General features: G+C 36.4%; 1 long non-coding RNA gene across 1 annotated transcript in view; it reads right to left on the bottom strand.

The window, feature by feature from the left end:
• Positions 1–22,225, bottom strand: part of LOC141423943 (uncharacterized) — a 76,266-nt gene that overhangs the window by 4,788 nt on the left and 49,253 nt on the right. The gene's annotated exons all lie outside the window — the stretch shown is intronic.

Genomic DNA, 22,225 nt, shown 5'->3' with positions numbered 1-22,225 from the left:
TTTTTTGTAGTAATCCTCCAAAGAGGTTTAAAGTAATATCTCTCTGTGGTTTTGAATCACATTCATATTTCCATCTGACTGAGTAATACTCCATTGTGTATATATACCACAACTTCATGATCCATTCATCAGTTGTAGGGCATCTGGGTTGTTTCCAGAGCTTGGCTATTGTGAACAGTGCTATGATAAACATTGGTGTACAGGGGTCTACCGTATGTTGTTTTTCATACTTTTGGGTAGATGGCCAGAAGCAGCATCACTGGATCATATGACAGTTCCATCTCTAGTTTTTTGAGGAATCTCCATACTGCTTTCCATAGTAGTTATACTAATTTGCATTCCCATCAGCAGTGTGTAAGGATTCCTGTTTCACCACAACCTCGCCAGCATTTGTTGTTGTTATTACGCTTGATTCTGGCCATTCTAACTGGGGTGAGATGAAATCTAAGTGTTGTTTTGATTTGCATCTCTTTTATAACCAGGGAAGTTGAACATTTCTTCATGTATTTACTGGCCATTTGTACCTCTTCCTTTGAAAATTCCCTGTTTAATTCATGTGCCCGTTTCTTCATTGGGCTGTTGATTCTTTGGGGGCTGTGATTCTTTGAGTTCCCTGTAGATTCTGAATATAAGTCCCTTGTCAAATGAGTAGCTGGCAAAGATTTTCTCCCATTTGTGGGCTATCTCTTGAGTCTGGTAACTGTTTCCTTTGCTGTACAGAAACTCTTTCATTTGATGTAGTCCCATTTGTTCATTGTTTCTCTTAGCTGCTTAGCCTTTTGAGTTTTGTTTAGGAAATCATTCCCTATATCTATCTTTTTTAGTGTATTTCCTACTGCTTCTTAGAATTGTTTCAAAGTTTCAGGCCTTATATTAAGGTCATTGATTCACTTTGAATTGATTTTGGTACAGGGTGAAAGACAGGGATCTAGTTTCAGTCTTCTACATGTAGGTATCCAGTTTTCCCAGCAGCATTTGTTGAAGAGGCTGTCAATTCTCCTTCATGTGTTTTGGGCTCCTTTGTTGAAGATCAGTTGGCTATAGATGAATGGGTTTTTCTATTTTGATCCATTGGTCTTCCTGTCTGTTTTTGTGCCAATAACATGCTGTTTTTATTGTTATGGTTCTGTAGTATAGTTTGAAGTCGGATATTGTGATGCCTCCAGCATTGGACTTTTTCCTCAGAATTGCTTCAGCTATTTGAGGTCTTTTGTGTTTCCATATGTAGTTCACGATTGATTTTTCTATCTCTATATAGAATGTCATTGGGATTTTGATAGGGATTGCACTGAACATGTAGATTGCTTTTGGTAGTATGGCCATTTTCACACTGTTGATTCTACCAACCCATGAGCATGGATGGTCTTTCCATCTTCTGATGTATTCTTCAATTTCTGTCTTCAGTAGTTTATGGTTTTCATTAAAAAGGTCTTTAGTTTCTTTTGTTAAATTTATGCTGAGGTACTTTATTATTTTTGAGCCTACTGTAAATGGACCTGATGTTTCCCTGATTTCTTTTTCAGGCTGTGTGTTGTTGATATACAGAAAAGCTACTGATTTCTATATGTTAATTTTGTGTCCTGTTACTTTGCCAAGAGTTTATGATTTCTAGTAATTTTTGTTTTGTTTTGTCTTGTTTTTGTAGACCTTTTGAGGTCTCTGAGGTATAGGATCACATCATCTGCAAATGTAGATAGCTTGACTTCTTCCTTTCCTACTTGAATCCCTTTTATTTCTTGCTCTTTTCTTATTGCTCTGGCTAGGAATTCTAAAACTACATTGAATAAGAGTGGAGTATTTGTTGATATGTCCCCTTTTTCATCACTGATTTTATCTCCCTCCCCTGTTTTCTCATGTTGGCTAAGAGTTTCTCAATCTTGTTAATCTTTTCAAAGAACCAACTTTTTGTGTCATTGATTCATTGTATAGTTTATTTGGTTTCTATTTCATCAATCTCAGCCCTGATCTTTATTATTTCTCTCTGTCCACTGATTTTGTGTTTAGTTTGTTTTTCTGGGAGCTTAAGGTGCATCATTAGATTGTTTATTTGAGAGATCTCTCTTTTTTTTAATGGAGGAACTTATAGCTATAAACTTTGTCCTAAGCGTAGCCTTTTCTGTGTTCTGCAGATTCTAGTAGATTGTATTTTCATTGTCATTGGATTCTAGGAACTTATTGATTCCTTCCCTTATTACTTTGCTCACACATTGGTTTTTTAGCAGTTTGTTGTTCAATCTCCATGTGTTTGAGTATTCTCCAGGGATTTTTTTGTTGTTGTTCTGGAGGTCTAGTTTTATTCCATTGTGACCTGATATGATGCAGGGGGTTATTTAGATTATCTTAAATTTGTTGATACTTGCTTTATGTCCTAAAATATGATCTATTTTGGAGAAAGTTCCAGGAGCTGCAGAAAAAAATGTGTATTGTCTAGTTGTGGGTGAAATACTCTGTAAATATCTCAACCATGTCTATTTGGTCTAATGTGTGGAGGAGCTCTGAAGTTTCTTTGTTGACCTTTTGTCTGAATGATCTATTTATTGGTGACAGTGAGGTATTCAGTTCTCTACTATCACTGTGTTAGTGTCTACTTGTGTTCTTAGGGCCATTAGAGTTGTTTTTTTTTTTTTTAACGTAGATAGGTGACCCTGTGTTTGGTGAGGTTTTTTTAATCCTGAAGCTCTAGCAGTGTTCCTCAGAGAGGTGTATGCTGGGTTTGTTACCCTGTGCAGGGTTTTTTGTTGTGGTGCTGGTTGCATCCTTTCTTCCCTCATTTAGGGGGCTGGGGTTCCTGCTCTTTGAGGTAGGTGCAGGGGCTCCCCTGCAGTCACAGTGGAGAGTGCTTGGTCTCTATGCACTGAGGGTGCAGGCCTCCTAGTGCCAGCAGATTAAGATTGCCACTCAGTGGAGGAGAATTCCTGCTCTTGAACAGTCAAGAAGTGACTTTCCTGCAGGGAGGTGCAGTGTAAAGTGGTGGGCTTCTGGTGCTGCCTGTAGAGTAGCAGGTTATAGCTTTCCTCCCCTCAGTGGGGAATCTGGGGTTTTCACTCTTTGATGTTGCTAGGAGAGCCAAGCCTGCTGGCTTGCACCTTTTGTTACCTGTGGAGCAATGGGAACCAGGACCTGCTTACACAGGTTTGCTGGTTTCCCTGGCATTTCAGGGTGAAGATAGCAGGTCCTGTGTTAGGGAGGAGTGTGGAGCTCCAAATTCCTGTGTGTCCCAGGAAGCAGGACTTACTGCCGAGTGATGGAGCTTGGAGCCGCGGGAACTTCAGTGGCAGGGGATCAGGAGTGTTGAGCTGCAAGTCATTGTAACCCATTCTTGTGGTTAGTTGTTTCTTATTTGTGGACTTGGAGAGGGCTTTGCTTCTCACTGGTTATGGGACCCAATGGGTGCCTTTTGGCATCCTCTGATTTCCTTTTTTCAGGATCGTTATATGCCACTGGGCTATAGAAATATCAAAATCCACCATCTAGAGAGTCATCTTTGAAGGATGTCAGTTCTGAGAAAGACTCAACAGTAGTAGAAAGTTTGGAGGAAACCTATGAAGAGCTGGAGAAGTCCAAATCTCAACTTGTGGATGAACTACACCTTCTAGAAAAAGAACATTGAGTCAGCCTTCATCCACCTCATCCAGAAAACATTCATGAAGCCACTCAAAATTATTTTCAACCAAAAGATTTCCCTGGTACTCCAGATCCTCTCCTCCTGGTGAGAAGTAAGTATTCACCAAGCAGTTTTCTTCATATACTTCCCCTAAGAGAGCATTTTTTTTCTTTCACCTCTACATTCTGAAAGAAGTGAGTTCTCTTCAAGGTCAATTCCACCTTCAAGTGGACCTGCTGCTGAACCTCCTGTAGTCCAATACAAAACCTTACTTTGAAGCCTCTTTTCAAAGTAAAAGATCTTTCCCCAGCAAGAGAGCTTTCCTGTCACTTTCTTCCTTACAAATGAAGCACATAGTTGAGCCTTCAGGGTTTTGTTGTTGTAGTTATAGATTATTTTGTTTTCAATGTATTCAGTCATACTACATGTCATTTTCTTGTAAATTACATTTGCTGATAACTGGTAGGAAAGGTCTTACAATTCCAATTGTATTAATTTGCATATATTTTTGGAAGTACTGACATACTAATTCTAGAAGTAAATTTAGAAAAGACTTGTAGGTATTGTTAATAGCATATTTGACCTGATTGTAATCAAATAGGTAAGTAGTGAGTTCATGTATGGAACATTATATTCCAAGAATTGTCAGCCAAAACTTTTCATACTTAAAGGAAAACTTAGATGGTCATTCACTGTGTATGAGAAAAATATAGGCTGGGAAAGCTGCTCCGCTTCCTAGGAAGGATTTTCACTGGTCCCCTTTATAATAAAGTCAAGTGATGTCAATATAAAGGAAGGACCTCCTAGATCCATGGAGAAAATTTAGCAGGAACTAGAGCCTATTCTAAGAGCACTTACTATTTCTAGGGCAGGAGATCCTCACTATATCTGCCCACAGGATTTCAGAATTGCAATGAGGTAGTGACTGACTGCTGTGGGTGTCACACTTTTCCAAATCTCAGAATGTGAGTGTTTACTATAGTCATTTTGTACTCATTGCCTCCAGGTGTAATAATGGATAACATTCATTTTTAAACCACAAGTCACTAGATAAAGAAGAGCCACACTCCTACATGATATAGAGGCAAGACACATCACTCTGTAATGAGGAGACCTCTGCATCTAACCCAAAGGCCCTTTACATTGTGTTAATACCATGACTAGATAGGATTTTTGGATTGTCTTCCTTGAGGTAAGTATGAGCACATTTCTGTGAATGGGAAAGAGAGTAAACAAACTATCTGGAGAATAGAGGGTGCTTGAGGAAGTCAGTATTCCAGGCATCAAATATTCCTGTTTTGGAAAAATGGCAGGATTTTTATTCTTCTCTTGAGTTAAGTGTGCTCATATGTTGAGCCTGATCCAATAAAGTGTGAGCAGAAATTCCAGGCCCTATTTCTGGACGGAAGCTCAACAAGCTAGTCTGGGTTACTGAACTCTCTCCTTCCCTATTATATCAATGCTCCAGGTTGTGGTTTCTCCCTCTTCTAGTCACAAAGGAGACACAAATAGAGAATAACCAAGTAACCATGCTCAAGCCAGTGAAATGTTTAAGGAAAAATGCATTCTCGAGCCAGTGAAATGTTTTAGGCTGAAAATACTTTGTCACTGTTACCTAGCCTGTTGAGTGGATATGAAAGGTTAATTTTTACTGATACATTTTAATTTTAAAGCAGATTTTAGATTTATAGAAAAAATGAGCATAAAACACAGTACTGCCCTGCACAATTACCTATCAATCTCTCATTACTAACATCTTGCATTAATTTGGTACATTTGATGTAGCTGGCAAACCAACATTGAAACTTTATAATTATCAGCATCCCATAGTTTACATTAGGGTTTGTGCTTTCTGTTGTGTGTTTTATGAGTTTCTGAGAATATACAACATGTATCTGCATTATAGTAGCATACAGAATAGTTTCACTGCCCTAAAAATTTCCCCATACTCATCCTATTAATGTGTCCCTCACTACCGCCAAATCCCTGAACACTAATTCTCTTTTACTATATCCATACATTTTCCTTTTCCAAAATGCCATATAACTGCAGTCAATCGGTGTGTAGCTTTTTCAGACTGGCTTCTTTCACTTCACAATATGGATTTAAAGAATATTTTTATAATAGAGTAGAATCATGAACAATTACTTAAAAAACCCTAATTGTTTCTTATATTTCCCGCGTCATGTCTCCTTGCAAAGCCATATTAATATTTATGAGTGTTAGATAATTTCTTGAATCAAATGATATAAATATATTTGACCATCTCTATTTTTACTACACTGGCATTCGTAATTAAATATTTTGCTGTATTTGGAAAGTCACTTTATATGTTCATGAAACTTTACCTTAATGTGGTCATTTTAATGCTTTTATTATATCTCAGCTCACTTTTCTCTGCCTACTGGTGAATTGCCTGGAGTAGTCCTCTTACTTCCTCTTTTATATTTCACTCTAATCAACCATCTCAGTGATTACTAGTATATTCCTTAGTGTGTAATTCTGATTCTGTCTTTCACCTGAATAAAAGCCATTGCTGATGCCCCACTCAGTGTAAAATAAAGACAATAATCCATCTTCCACTCCTGTTTTCCCCTCTAGTACTTCAGCAAAGGAGCTTGTGTTCCATGAGTCTGGGCTATTTTTCCTTACAGCTGCCCTTCATCGCATTTCTCTGATTTATTGTAATTGAATATAAGGTATATTAATATGGTCTGAATGTTTATGACACTCTCCAAATTGCTATGTTGAAACCTAATTACCACTGTGGTATAAGCAGGTGGCACCTTTTGGGTGTAATTATGCCATGAAGTTGGAACTCTGATGAATGGGATTCATGCCCTTAGGAAAGAGACTTTCCACCATGGGAGGGACATAGCTAGAAGCTGCCATCCTTGAAGGAGAGAGAAAGCCCTCACAAGACAGCGAATCTGCTGTACCTTGTCTGCCCACCCTCTAGGATTGTTGAGAAAGAAAACATTATTTATAAATTATTCAAGTCTAAGTATTTTTGTTTTAACAACCCACAAATACTCTTAACACATATATGCTAGAAATGCTTAAAGCATGGATACAAAAATGCACATGTAATTTCTAAAATATCAAGAATATGATAACTTTTGATACACAATATAAGTCAACACACATCAGAAGTCCCTACTGAACATCATCACTGGCCTGAATTTTATGCTAATCCTTTCCATAATTTTTGTTAGGTTTGCCTCATAGTTATGATTCACTAAATTACAATATTCCAACAGTATTTTAAATACTATTAAATAGTGTTTAAATTTTATATGATTAGAAGTGCAGTATTTATTGTATAGCAATCTGCTTCTAAATTTGCTTCAGTAAAATGTGAAATTCATTCATATAATTGAATCTATAAATTTTATCTGTATTTGTTTGCATTTCTGGATGCTAATTTCTGAATGTCTACTTGCCACCTTTTAATAGGCATTGGATGATATTCAGTAGGTATTGAACTACATGGATCTGAAATTCTATAGATCTAGACTAGGAATCATCAAACATATAAGCAGTATGGGAAAGAAAGCCAGAGGTATAGAAAAGACTTCTCAGGGATAGTGCATAGAGCAAGGAAAGAAGGACTGATGCCAGGGCCAGGAAATAACAGCATTCACATGATGAAACAGAAGGATAGACTTGAGAGTGATCTGAAAAGGAACATGAAGGAAGTCTACTGCAGTGGGTCAGTAGAGATTAAATTAAGGGCATAACTAATGTAATTGTTGAATGTGGAGATGTTTTGTGAGTTATTTAGATACAGTGAGAGAGGTAATGGCTCAATTCCTACAGGTTGAGGAGTGACCAAAGTGGAAAGTACAAACAAAAAGAGAACTTTTTTACTCCAAGGGCTTCACTATAAGAGTGAGAAATATAAAATAACTGGAGTGTATGTTGAGCTGAGTTTTGAGTTTTAGGATGGAAAAACATGGAGTACACTTACGTTGCAGAAGAAAGGTGCATGAGAGACAAGTGGCCACTCTTATAAGGGAAGTTAATAGGTCTTCATATGAAGAAAGTACAATATAGAATTAAGTCTAAAAAAGCCTCACAGATTATTTTCTTTTTTATGGATTATCTTCTTAAAACAAATTCAGATTTCTTCTGATCTATACATTGAATAGTTATTTTTTAGTGACCACTCATTGATCCTCTTCTGCCTATTTTAAAATAAACTCAAATTATCATTTATATAAAGCTCAATAATTTTATTATAAAATTTGATGAGTTTTGTCAGTTATGTAATGATATATGCAGGTAGTTAGTTATGTAATGATATAAAACATTTTCACTATTTGACTATTGACCACTGTTTATGGTCAATCTCTATATATACCCTCTGCCCAGAAAAATCACTGTTGTACTTTCAGTTCTATAATATCCCTAGTAGAGAATTTCAAATAAATTGAATAATGCAGTATATAGTATAGAATATCTTGTATCTTGTCTTTGTTTACTTTGCATAGTGTTGTGTATTTGTTGTCATGTAGCAGGAAACTGAGTGAATATATTTGTTATGGTTTGAATATGAAATAACCCCTGTTTGAATATGAAATAACCCCTCCTTGCTTCCTAACCACTATAAGGTGAGCAGCTTTCCTCCATCATGCCTTCCTCCACACTGGTTCAGCTTTGCCACAGGCTAAACATAAGGAAGCCAGCTGACCATGGACTGAGACCTCTCAAAGGGACTGAGACATGACTTAAAATAGAGCCTTCCCCTTTAAGTTGTTTCTATTTGGTATTTGTTGCAACAATGAAAAACTAACTCAGTGTTATAATTTATTTATTCATTTCCCAGTTGACATACATTCTGCTTGTTTCCAGTTTCTGACTATTACTAATAAAGTTTCTATTGATGTTGTATGGACATATGGTTATAAAGCTAGGATGTATATCTACAACTAGAATTGTTAGGCCATCTGTTGAGTGACTAGTTTCATAAGAGAGTATGAAACAATTTTTCAAAGTAGTGGTGCCATTTAAAAATATCTCACACATAATTTACAAGAATTCTGGGTTTTTTATACTTTTGCCAAGACTTAGATTTGCCAATCTTTATGATTTTAGCTATTGTACTTTGTTATTGTGATTTAAATTTGTATTTCTCTAATTACTAATGTCTTTGCATGAATTTGCTTCCTACTGTGTACCTTCTTTGACAGAGTGCTCAAATTTTCCCCATGTTTTTAAAATCAAGGTCTAAAAGTATGGTACTATTAACTACAAATTTTATTTATGTTTTGGGAATATTTATGTAATACATGTGTGTATAGATTGATAACATATAGATTTGTAAAATCAATGCTGCAGTTGATACACTCTCAGCACCATGTTTGGAAATAAACAGTGATTTTCAAAGAGTAATTTAGTTTACAAATTTAGTTTGTCAGTTATTTATGTTTTATGTGTCTTGTGCTGCATTTAAGAAATCTTTACTTAATCCTTCTCCTGGATTTTCTTCTACAAGTTTTTATTTTATCCTTATCATGAGTATTTTACAATCTATTATGAGCTATTTTTTTCTATCTAGAGATCTTGTTTATTTTCAAAAATTTATCAATAATTTTTTGGCAAAATATGATTATATATGAATACTCACATTAACCTAGTGAGTGTTGTCTTAGAACCTCCGTGATTCCTCACATGAAGATCAAAGTGTTATCACTTGTGCTTGATATTTATTTGTGCTTTCTACATTAACATTATTATATTACTGGGCACCCATGTGTGCTTTGTGCTAGAAAGCTATCTATTCTTACAGCACATTTTGTGTGTTTGCATACATTTGCTTAAAATATTTTCTGTGTAAATCTGTTTGTTGGTTCTTCTGTTGTGGCAGGAAGGGACTCTAATTTCTTCTTTTTATCAAAATCTCTCTTGCTGAGTTACTGATCCACTCATCTAGCTCAGTGTGAGTATGAGGTAGCAAACAGCTTCACTGGTCATCTTTCTACTTTGGTTTACTACGGTATTAATAGATGATTACTGATCAGAATTACTTGTCCATCACATCTCTAGAAAGAAAAAAGATGCATAACAGTTCAGTTCACATATGCATTTTAATTTTTTAAAGTAAAACTAGGAATCTGTATCAACTGTTCACTTGATTATTCTGGTCTTAAAGATGAGCTAAAATCTCATGCTTTGTAAGCATATGTTAAAATTTTGTTTTTTATAAAAACTAAACTCTCCCAAAATCAAAGAACCAATAAAGAAATGGGCAACTGAACTAAACAGAACTTTCTCAAAAGAAGAAATTCAAATGACCAAAAAACACATGAAAAAATGCTCACCATCTCTAGCCATAAAGGAAATGCAAATCAAGACCACACTAAGATTCCACCTCACTCTGTTAGAATAGCCATTATCAAAACCACCACTAACAACAGGTGTTGGAGAGGATGTGGGGAAAAAGGAACCCTCTTACACTAATGATGGGAATGTAAACTAGTGCAACCACTCTGGAAAAATATTTGGAGGCTTCTTAAAAATCTAAACATAGATCTGCCATATGATCCAGCAATCCCACTCCTGGGGATATGTCCAAAGGAATGTGGCACAGGTTACCCCAAAGACACCTGCACACCCATGTTTATTGCGGCACTATTCACAATAACCAAGTTATGGAAACAGCCAAGATGCCCCACCACCGATGAATGGATTAAGAAAATGTAGTATCTTTACACAATGGAGTTTTACCCAGCCATGAAGAAGATGAAATCTTATCATTCACAAGTAAATAGATGGTACTGGAGAACATCATTCTGAGTGAAGTTAACCAGGCTCAGAAGACCAAAAATCATATGTTCTCCCTCATATGCGGACTTTAGATCTAGGGAAAATACAGCAATGTGGTTGGACTTGGGTCACATGCTAAGGAAAGATTACACACGGGAGGTATAGGGATAGGTAGGAAACCCAAACATGAAAGTGTTTGATGTCCCCACTGCAGAGGAACCAATACAGAAACCTTAAAGTGATAGAGGTCAATATGAGAAGGGGATCAGAACTAGTGAAAAGGTCAGGTAGAGATGAATGAACTTGGATTGTAACACATTTTTACATGGAAGCAACACTAGGAATCTCTCTGTATAGCTATCCTTATCACAGCTAGCAAAAATGCTTTGTCTTTCTTACTATTGCTTATGTTTTCTCGTCAAAGAAATTAGAGATATGGGCAGAACAGATTCTGCCTGGAAGTGGGGGGGGTGGGGGTAAAGGAGGGGGTGGGAGGTAGGGGGAAAAATGGCCCAAACAATGTATGCACATGTGAATAAACAAATACAAAAATAAAGAAAACATCTATCCAAATAAAAAAAAAAAGAATTCAATGCCACATGATGACAGAAAAATTTCCAACAGCAGTATCAGTTGTTCCAGATATTTCACAATAGTTTCTTGTCATCTACATTGGGTTGAATATTGTCCCCAGAAATTCATGTCCACCCAGAAACTCAGTATGAACTTATTTGTAAAAAGTTTTTTTCAGATGTAATTAAAGAACAAATTTTGAAATGAGATCATCCTCAACTAAGTTGACAGATCCTAAATCCAATGAGTGTCCCTATAAGAGACAGAACTGGAGACACAAAGGGAAAAGTCCACAGGAAGATGGAAGAAGAGAGTGGAAGTATGAAGCTGTAAGTCAAAAAATACCAAGAAGTTCCAAAAGTTGCCCAAAACTAGGAGAGAGGCATGTAATGAGCACTTCTTAAGAAACTCCAGGAAGAATAAACCCTGCCAACACATTAATTTCAGATTTCTACCATCCTAAAAAATATTCTTCTAGAATTTCTTGTTTTAAACCACTCCACTTGTGATGTTATAAGGCAGAGGCAGGAAGTCCACACATCATCTCACAATAGTGGCAATTTCTTGTGAAAACACAAATTTTGGGCTGCTGAGAGATGAGAGAGTAGTCAAGTCTGTTTTTATGTCACAATAAAGTAAATATTATGAGGACAGGGCACAATAGAAAAATCTCAATCACATAATAAAAATGCTGCCGTATCACCCATGTCAATCTTATGAGCTGGACATTTATCAACTTGGAATAAGCTCCTCTGCAAAGTTACTTAATTAATTGAAACAGACTCCAGGATTCACTCTTTTTCATTGTGACTCTAAAACAACTATTCATTTCAATAAAAGTGATTTCTCTGCTTGTCCCCTCAATTTCCAAATTTCCTCAGGATTGAAACAAATAATACTTCAAAATCAAGGCTGGGTTTTAATGACATTAGCATCATATTTTGTATCATCTTTTATCGGTGCCCACTAAGTAAACTCTGGCCTGTTAAGAACAACTAAAAATCACTTTTTACATGGACAGTTTTTGAAACTATCTTTGTAAAAGGTTAGATTTGACAAAATCATTATAATTGAGAGATAAAATGAATTAATTTTTTGTGTACTCTTACAAGCTTGTATTGGGTCCTTAACTTTTTCAGTTATCCTTTTGCTGGTTTTCCCCTTCTGCATTGTTTGGAGCCAGAAGCTTTAGTTTACCAACACCAAGGAGCACAACATTTTGCTTAGCAGGCTGAAAGTGAAGATACTTTTCAGTTTACTTTTCTCTACCTCCATCTTAAATTGGCTTTTAAAAAGCTCACTGCCTTTCCTTATAAGGAGTCAGGTTCTTATTTGTCCATATCTGTGCTTCTGAACTATTTTTCCACATTAATTTCCAGTGTAGGCCCATCTTCAGGGACTTATTTGTAGAGTTGAAATCCTGGGCTTCAGACTTTGAAGATGGGGCTTTGAATATCAACTTTCCACCGTGACAATCACTTGAATTTGGAAAACATTTTCAACCTATTTTAACTGTGTGAACTGAAGTTCTCTAAGAAGTGGTATGGCTGACTAGAACATCATATGGCTGGAGAGATAGAATGTTGCACATTAAAAGTCAAAATCATCTTGGGCTTTCTTTGGCCCTTTAATAGTCACTTACTTTTGACCTCTGTATCTGACCTAATATCCTTGTGACTAGTAGATCCGTAAATTAAGCTTAGCAGACCTCTATCCTCCACCAAGTCTAATGCTAATTCTGAATCCTACAGATTTCCCCATCTTTCTATTGCTCACCTACCCAATGCCCCTGCTAAAGTATTTATGAAATAGATTGACTTATAACTTTTTTTCCTCTATGCATATAAATTTAATGTAACCTCTTCCACAGCAGAACTTATTTTTCAGAGTAACTTTAATCCATGTTCCCAGACCAGGTCACTGATATTTGGCTCAGAATAAACTATTTTCTTATTTCCTTTAAAGCAAAGTAATTATTTTTTTAAATAATTGTCAAGGAGAAATTTCAAGGGACAAGTCAAATAAGCAAGGAAGACTATTCAAAATTATGGCAACATTACTTAAGACTTGTAGAGAGAGAACTAGAGTCGATTTTGAGAAAATAAAAGGCAAGAGAGTTTCTAAGAGCTGTGGTGAGCTAGTGGATTTTTTTGGAGGGGAAGCTGGTCAACATAACTAGGCTATCTATGTCTGTTCATTGGAACTTGATGAAGTTATTCACCTGCTCTTCCCCAGAGACTGGGAGTCAGAGACCCTATCATTCTCAGCAATTTTATTTTAAACACATGGCTACGAAGTCCTTGAGAAGAAAAACATTTCCTGGTTATAAAACTGACAAACAGTTAGGAAAAGATTAACATTTCAAAGAAGCGGAGAAAGAATTTACAACTGTAAATTTTCTAAAGTAAATGCTCTAAGATAAGGAAAGGCAGGTGTCATGATTAGGAAATAAACTGCCCAAGGATTATAAAAGCTGAGCTGAACATTACAGCTGTCTCTTCATAGATCCTCATACCCATAAACCCTTGCTCACCACATGGTTGAGAAGATTAAAGAAAATAAGATCTAGAAAGCTCTAAGAACACAACTTAAAAGTCCCATATGTGATATGTGTGATCCAACAAGACAGGGTGTAACATACTGGATAAAAATGGATTGCCGTTACCTAAATGTAGATACACATTAAAAAGGGGGAAGCAATAATCATTTGAAGGGTTGGTGAGAGAATATTAAAAGAAGGTAAATTTCCAAATTAGAGGAGAGACGGTGTGCAGTGGCTCATGTCTATAATCCCAGCTACCCAGTGTTAGACTGGAAGAGACACAGAATGTATGGGGGGAAGACAGCCCAAGGCCAGCACAGGATTTATTGTGGAGAAGTGGTTACAAATGATCCTGGAGTGGTTGACATAAAAATAGCATTCTTTCTACAAGCTTATGAGTGGTGACCTATAAAAAGGAATGCAGGCTTTGGAAGATAAAGGGAGACATGCTATTAAATGCATATGGACTAGCAGTTATCGGTCATCAGCATGAGAAGGAAAATGAGGTATATAGGTTTAATAGACAAAAGAACTGAGAGAAGGGGACAAAGGGATGTGTAGTAAACAGTCCAACCACAGGTGCGACCTGATTGGTCATTATCTCAGTTCTCATTTTGGGGGGTTCTGGAGTTGTTATCTGCATTCCAAGGTGGCTGCAGGGGAGAATGGCTCAGAGACTGCTAAAAAGACTAATTTGGAGTCAGGAAAAAAATGGTCATTTTTTTTGTCTTTATTTAAATAGAAGGTCTTGGTCAAAAATTTGAGATTGCCTTCTGTCAGAAGTTCCTACAAAGGCTTGGATGATTAGTAGCCGTGTGTAAGATCACTTCATTAGAATCTCTGGGCTTTAGTAGCTTTTGTAAGGTCTGACACAGGTGACTCCATCCGGATTGTGGCAGATTTCTCCTCTTATCTCCAAACTGTCTCAGAACAGTCTCCTCTGAAGATTTTATCAATTGACCGTTCTGGTTAATGAAAGTCCCTTGTTGCCACGAATAGCTTTTCCAAGATATTTTCCTCAGGTCCCACATTGGAGGGGAAGCATAAGGCCAGACAGGTGTGAGTCAGTGCTAATTAAGACCCGTGTGGCCAAATTACAAGCAATAAGAGAGTTTTAGAAGAAGTGGGCTTACCTGACATCCATTTTTAATTCTCTCTGGATTATAGATGACATCCTGACAACTTAAAAAATGCTGCAGAATGTCAACAGACAACAGTTAAAAGTTTTGCAAAGAGAATTCAAAAAGCCAGCAAATGCAAATATCTAAAAGGCTGACTCAATTGAAAAATGGGTATTCATTAGAGTCATTTTGGGGGTTTTATTGCAAATGCTCCAGAGAAGGACCCAGACTGTGAATGACAAGACTTAGACTAGCCATGGTTAAAATACTGAAAAGAAGTTTGGGAATAGTCAGAACATCTGGTTATTTCCATTGCAGACAGCATTTTAGGAAAAATAATTATGACTGACAGCATTAAAACAGCAACACTAAGTGCTCCTTGTTACAATTAGGAACATGTGGACACAAGCCCGCACAAGTCTAGAATCATTAACAGTTTTAATTTGGAGAACATCTACATGGTAATGGTTTCTTCCTATGTTTTGTATTTTAGGGAACATAAGTACATTTTAATATGTAAGGGAGGGAGTAACAGTATCACATCAATACAGATGTCATATATACATGTTAATTAACTTTTTTCTTTGAGTAAAGTTGAATTTTTGGCTAGGTAAGATAATACGTGTACAGCACTGACAAAAGTCAAAACTTTAGATGTCTTATAAGTTAGGGGGACAGTGCTAGTGATTCCAAATAGCCTTATTTCCTAATGCACAGGTACAGTTTACATATACAGTAACACTTATTCGGCTAAGACAGGACTGTAAAACTGGGAGGATTTTTCTGAATATTACTGATTACAAACAGCAAACTGCTGAAAATTTCATTAACCATTTTATATACCAAAGGTTTAGATGTAATGATTTTGGATAAAAAAGAACTTTAGCTGGTCATTTTGCATGTATTAAACTGACACATTAACTCTGTAAATTTTGTAACTGTTTTGTTAAGATTTTGTTTTCTAAATATTTTAAAAGCTTGACAAGATCAACAGAAAACAATAGTAATTATTTTGATAAAAATTTCCCTTACAACAGTTTCTTACAGATGTTATTCAGAGCAGAACAAAATTAAGATAGCCTTGTTATGTTATGGACATAGAAAACTAGGTTCTAGTTTAACATGACTCTAGAAAATCTTTCAGGCAACTCTTAGATTACAGTTAACTTAATCACACACCAAAGCTTTTATAAGCTCCCTCTGTCATGCAATTTTAAGACTTAGGACCTTCATACAAAATTCTGAACCTTCTGATGGTTTGTTCTTGTCCCTCCTTTCCATTTCTTTTGTTCACCCTAACACCCAGGAGGTAGAGAATGGGAGGATCAAACTTCAAGACCAGCCAGAGCAAAATGTTGATAAGACGCTTTCTCAACCAATAAAGCTTAGCAAGCTGATACAAGCTTGTCATTCCAGCCATGCAGGAGGTATAAATTGGAGGATCACATTCTAGGTCCACCCAGGCAAAACCCTATTTGAAAGATGACTAAAGTAAAACAGGCTGGCAATGTGACTCAACTCATATAGCACTTGCCTAGCAAGTTCAAGGCCCTGAGTTTAAACCCCAGTATTGCCATAAAAGAAGGAGGAGGAACAGAAGGAGGAGGAGGAGGAAGGAAGGAAAATAGAAGAAGAAAGAAGAAGAAGGAAGAAGAAAAAAGAAGGAGGAGGAGGAAGAGGAAGAAGAAGAAACAAAAAAGAAAAGAGAAAAAATAAATTAGGGGAGAGATTAAGATAGGATAAAACCAAGGTCAGTTTAGTTTAGCAGAGTGCAATTATCCATTGGCACAACCAGCTGGAGTAATTGAGAGAACCTCCCAAGAACACTTGACAGGAATCATTAGGTGCTTAAGATTGTTTAAAATGAATGCCTTGCTACGTGAATTAAGTACATATTCTTGGTCACTGATTCCTTACAATGGGAGAGCAATTAGCCAATTAGGTATAAGGATGAGAATTTAGATCTAAAGGGAAAATGAGATGTGAGAAGGACTTCTTAAATTGGTTTGATTATTTCAACAGGATTGAATCTCTATTCCCAGTGAAATGTTTTATGGAGCTTATTCTCTATAAAATGGCCAATATCTCTGGTCTTTTCACTTTCAAAATGATTGGGCTGCCATGCAAACATATAAAAATGAGGAAAGCATGCATACAGAAGGGAGAAAAAATATGATGTCACCACCCATGGCTGGCATCCCACTTTAGTGAGACACCATCTATAACCTCTTCCTCAAGATTCTCACTTCCCGGACCTTTAAAAATGGCCTATGATGTCACTCATCTTCACATCTGAATTTACAAAAGAGATAGAGATGACATTCTATCTCAACACTTTTCAATCATTGCTTTCCACCAGGATTTTCTGTTCACTGGATTTAAGGAGACACATACTTCTATTTCAGGTCGAGCTTTTCAAGGGTATTAACAAATCCACTCTGAGAGGTGAACCACACTAAGACACCAAGTAAAAGTTTTACAGACAAACCTTCTGTGAAATTTTAACAGTGTTACTCTTAGAGTTTTTTAATCTTCTTGAATTCAGAGTGACTCATTTTTGTGCCTGACCAAATTACAAAAAGTAGGTCATACATTCTGATAAGCTTCTTGGGGAGAGTTGATAAAATTTCATTTAATGGTCACATTAAGTGAAATCTTATTCATTGCAGTATTTCGTTCTTAATTTATCCCAACCTACTCAGCTTGGGTTCTGTCTGGTCATAGATTATAAAACCTGTGATAGGTAGAACTTTAAAAATGGTTTCTGTAATCTTCAGCACCTGATGTTATGCCCACAATTACAATTATGTTATCTCATATGACCAAAACAACCTTTTAGAAAAAGAGATTATTTCAGTGAGCCTAATCTAATCACAGGAGCCTTTGCTTTACTCTGGCTGGAGAAAAGCAAAAAATTTGGAAACATTAGAAGGATTCTAGACAGTATTTCTAACCTTCTAGAAGGAGAGGTCTGTGCACAAGAACCAGTTAATGACCTATAGAAGCTGAGAGTAACCCTTCACCTGACAACATGCAAGAAAACACATACCTTATCCCTATACCTTCAAGGAAATAAGTTCTCCCTGGAATTAGAATGAGCTTGGGAAAGATTTTTTTTTCCCCAGAACCTCCAGTTAAGAGTTTAGCCTAGCTAACTTCTCAATTCTGTCCTTATAAGACCCTAATAAAGAGAATCTGAGCCAGCCTGGACTTTTAACTTACAGAATTCTGAGATAATAAAAGCAGGTCTTTTTAAGATTTGTGGTAATTCATTAAACAGAGAAAGAAAATTCATAACCAAAAGCCTAAATTATGATACAGTAGTGCCCCTTATCAGTAGTTGATCTGTTCTAAGACACCCATTGGATACCTAAAAGCACAGATAGTACTTTTAAACATACACACATATATGTATCATATACTCCATTATGCATATTAGGCTATCTACACATATATGTGCTGTATACACCATATGCATATGCTATGTATGTAGAGACACACCACACACACACACACACACACACACACTTTTTTGTACACATATGCTCCTATGTTAATCTTTTGCCTTTGCTTTTAAAGGAACCACTTTATGACTTGTCTTTGATATTTGAGTTGCCCACTCTTGCATGTTGAGGCCATTTTAGGTAAGGAAAGGAGTCCTTGAACATAAACACTAAATGACTCAAGGGTAGGCCGTGTATACTCATGCCCTGAGCTGGATGGAGCAAAACAGCATGCAATTTTTATACCTCTCAAGCTTCTAGAATTTTCCATTTAATACTTTTGGACAGTGGTGGATCACAGATCACAAACCTTGAAAAGCCAAACAATGGACAAGAGGGGACTACTGGTAGCTTTTTTTTTCCATTTATATAGATAACATTCACAAAATAATCTTACATTTATTTAAAAGGGACTTTTCTTTTTACAGCAAAATCTCCCAGGTAACATTTTAGGCACATTTTTACTCTATTTTTGACACAGTTCATCTCACATTTTCCTGTTATGCTGTCAGCATGTTTTGTATTTATTTATTTATTTATTTTTAGCGAAATACTGTGTGATGGTGGACATCTTGAGGGAAAAATACAATAAATGACTATGATAAAATTTCTAGCAATATTACTGTTTGTTCATAAAACTTTACCCACCTTTAAAACTTGTTAGGGAAGTCTGTTGAAATCAAAGTTGTGTGATTTCCAGAGCAAAAATCAGGTGCCAGATCTAACTACATCCAGAAGATGTGAAGTGTTGCTGCATACAGCAAAACTCATGGGTTCCTGAGCAGGTCTATCTGGATTCTAACTTTGACTCTGCCAATTATTTGCTGTGTGACCTTGAGCAAATCTCCTAAAACCTATTTGTATGCTTTTTTATCTATAAAACCCCGAGAAACAATATCTTTCTCATTGACCATATTAAAAAGGAATAATTTAGGTAGTTCATGGAAATATAGTGAACACTTACATAATTTTATGATCTTTATTTTCACAGGAGAGTTACTCAAAGCTAATGGTAACTTCAATGAAATATATTTGATTCTAGTCCTTTGACTAATCTGAAAAAGCATTTCTTACAATTCTTCTATTTTTGTGGAAAATTTCCACTAATTTTCAAGTTATCCACACTCAAATCCTCAGAATGATCAAAGATTTTGAAGGTCAGTGTCTTTTGATTGACCTCCAATGGATACTATATGTTTCTATTAGTGTGAACTATAAGACAGTCTTCTGTAAGACATGGAGACAGGAAGTATAGCAGCAACAAATTTTAGCTCACACAGATTGTAAGTGAGCTGTTGATTTGCATCACAGATGTGAGGACTAACTGCAGCTGTGACTGCTGCATCTTCCCCTGGGTCCTGTTTTGTCTTCTTACCCTCCTAGACCAAGTGTGAGTAGTTAGCTTTGTAAGAGCCTCAACTTCAACAGGATATCCACAGTGCTGGGGTAGAAGCAAGAAGAATTGTAATAGAGTTCAGTCTATAGTCATGGACCCCAGTTTGTGTTTGTGGATACTTGCTTTACTTGCTTGATTTTGTTTCCTTATACTTTTCTTCCATTTCCCTTTCCCAACTGCCTGCCATGTGAAGTTCAACCTTCAGCAGCCAGTTTGCAGAAACTGCTTAGCTAGTACCACAATTGTTACTCATGCTTCAGTAAAGAAAGCTGTACTCTTCAACATGAGATTACATGAAAAGAAGCACCAAAAAATAAAAAGATGCTATAGAACAAGTCTCTGGAAAAGCAGTTTAATTTCCTGTATCAGTTTTGTAAAGGTGTGAAGAAAGAAAGGGAAAAAGAATGACTCTATTATGGCTTTGAGTAAGGCAAGAAAGAAGCTAGGCAATTTGCAGAAACAATTTCATCATTGCTCATATGTCAAAATTTGGCACAAGGACCTCATTAATGAGATTGAAAAATATAACTATCCTGAAGGCTCAATTGATGGTTGACAGTCTATGATAACAAAAGGATGAGTCTATTCACACACACACACAAACAGAGTATACTCTTAGAAGTAAGAGGTCAAGAGGGTCATGGTTGATAGGGGAAGATTTCAGGATGCCTAGAGATGATACCACTTGCCTCCCCATAAACCAATACCAAGGGTGAGAATGGGGTTTAAGTTTCACTTAATCACCTGGCATTAGGCTTTGAAACTTTCAAACATGTCTTCTTTTCATGGAAAGGGCTGTTTATGTGCTCTCTTCTTCCTACTTAGAAAATGTCTTATTAAAGTTCATTTTCAATAAGATGACTTCAATAAACTGACAGCTAAGTAACTTAGAGATACCCTTCTAAATAACAGAAACCATACAGGCCAAGTAAGGACTTGATTATAAGAGCATATTTGAAGTTGAAGGAAAAGTTCTCAAAATTATCTAGTTTTGTGGCAGAAAGGAACAAATGAAATGGACACGAAAGTCATGATCCAGATGATGAAGTTGCCTGGAAGTGATATAAATGACTTTTGTCCAAATGTCTTTAGTCAGAGCTAGTTCAATACTACTATTGAGTTCAGATGTGCAATGGTATAAATTTTCCTGACAAGAAGGTTAGAAATGTAGAGAAGAAACCAGAATATTTGGTAAACAATGTTAAAATCTCCAAATCTTACCAAACATAGACTAAACCAAAGTTATTTTTGTGAGAACTTGTATTAGCCTAAAGAATCAATTGGTTCAAAGATCGTAAGCAATGAAGGTATGGCAGGAAAACTCTGGAATGGGCTGTTGTCATTTAGTTGGTGTCTTGAACAGGCTTAGGAGGTAACGGAATTTTAAGGTTATCAGCAGGTGTTCCAAACTGATACTCTGTAGCTGTTTGAAAGGTGGAAAATTAACAAATTCATCCAGATAGACAAATAATAGAAATGGACAGGCAAGTAGCTCGAGTTAAGGACCCAACCTGAACCCAGCCTATGCTTATTGTTTCATAAGACACAAAGGAAAACAAGTACACAATGTAAAACAACATAGGGACTACTGTTTCTCATTTTTGGCAGCACTGGGGTTTGAACTCAGGGCCTCACACTTGCTAGGTAGAGACTCTTACCACTTGAGCCTCTCTGCCAGTCCTTTTTGTGATTTTTTTTTTTCAAAATAGGGTCACACCAACTATTTGCCTGGGACTGGCTTTGAACCATGATGCTCCTGATCTCTAGCTAGGATTATAGGTGTAAGCTGCAGGCAGCTGGCATAGAACTACTAGTATGCAGTCCTTCCTCTGTCAATAACTCCCCTAAAATATCCTGGTGATTGGCTGACTTTTTAAAATTTTAATAGAAAGGGTAAGAAGCAGGTTAGTAATATACATGAAAAAGATGACACAAAGTTCCACGGATCTTGTACCACCAAGTTGTTAAAACTTTATTCTGATTTCAGATTAATAGAACAATGCTAGTACCACATTCACGGGGACATTATGGTATGTACATATATCATTTTTGGACAGTTCTTTAAGTTTTGTACTTTTTTACCCTACCACGAGATTGAAACTAGTAAATCATATTTCCACTCTACTATTAGGATGATATAGAATGCCTATTAGCTATTTATGACCCTGAGGATAGAGAAGAGAGAGAGCAGCCATCATTAACGCTTAACGTGATGAGACTCATCATTCAGTGCTGTCCTGGAGATTTCCACGTGTTCACAGCATCTGGGAATGGCTAAGACAAGCCCCATGCTGTCCAGCACATTTCCTTAAGAGACTATACGCAGGATATTAGGGATCATGTGAATAATATATGTCTTTTTTGAATATATTTCAATCTTTCATTTGAGATTCACAGGTAATAAAATTCATCCTTTTAGAATATATAATCCAATGTTTTTTCAGGATATGCACAATTGTTCAACGATTACCACCATCCAATTCCAAAACCTGTTCATCATCACAGACTATAATGATTAAGAAGTTAATATGGACATTAACAAAAAACCAATACCTAGATCTTAAATAAATTCAGTGGCTGATTGATTACAACAGGCAGAGGGATCCTTGCTCTATATCAGTAGGTGACTATAAAACTCTCAGTTATCTAAATAATCTAGGGAATTATAGCCTCTTGACATTTAATGGCACTTTCTATAGATCTAATAGCCAGATCAAC

Source organism: Castor canadensis, chromosome 6 (genome assembly GCF_047511655.1).
Source record: "Castor canadensis chromosome 6, mCasCan1.hap1v2, whole genome shotgun sequence".
In the NCBI taxonomy this organism is placed as follows: domain Eukaryota; kingdom Metazoa; phylum Chordata; class Mammalia; order Rodentia; family Castoridae; genus Castor; species Castor canadensis.
The sequence above is the reverse complement of the archived record's forward strand: the minus strand, read 5'-3'. Positions and strand labels throughout refer to the sequence as shown.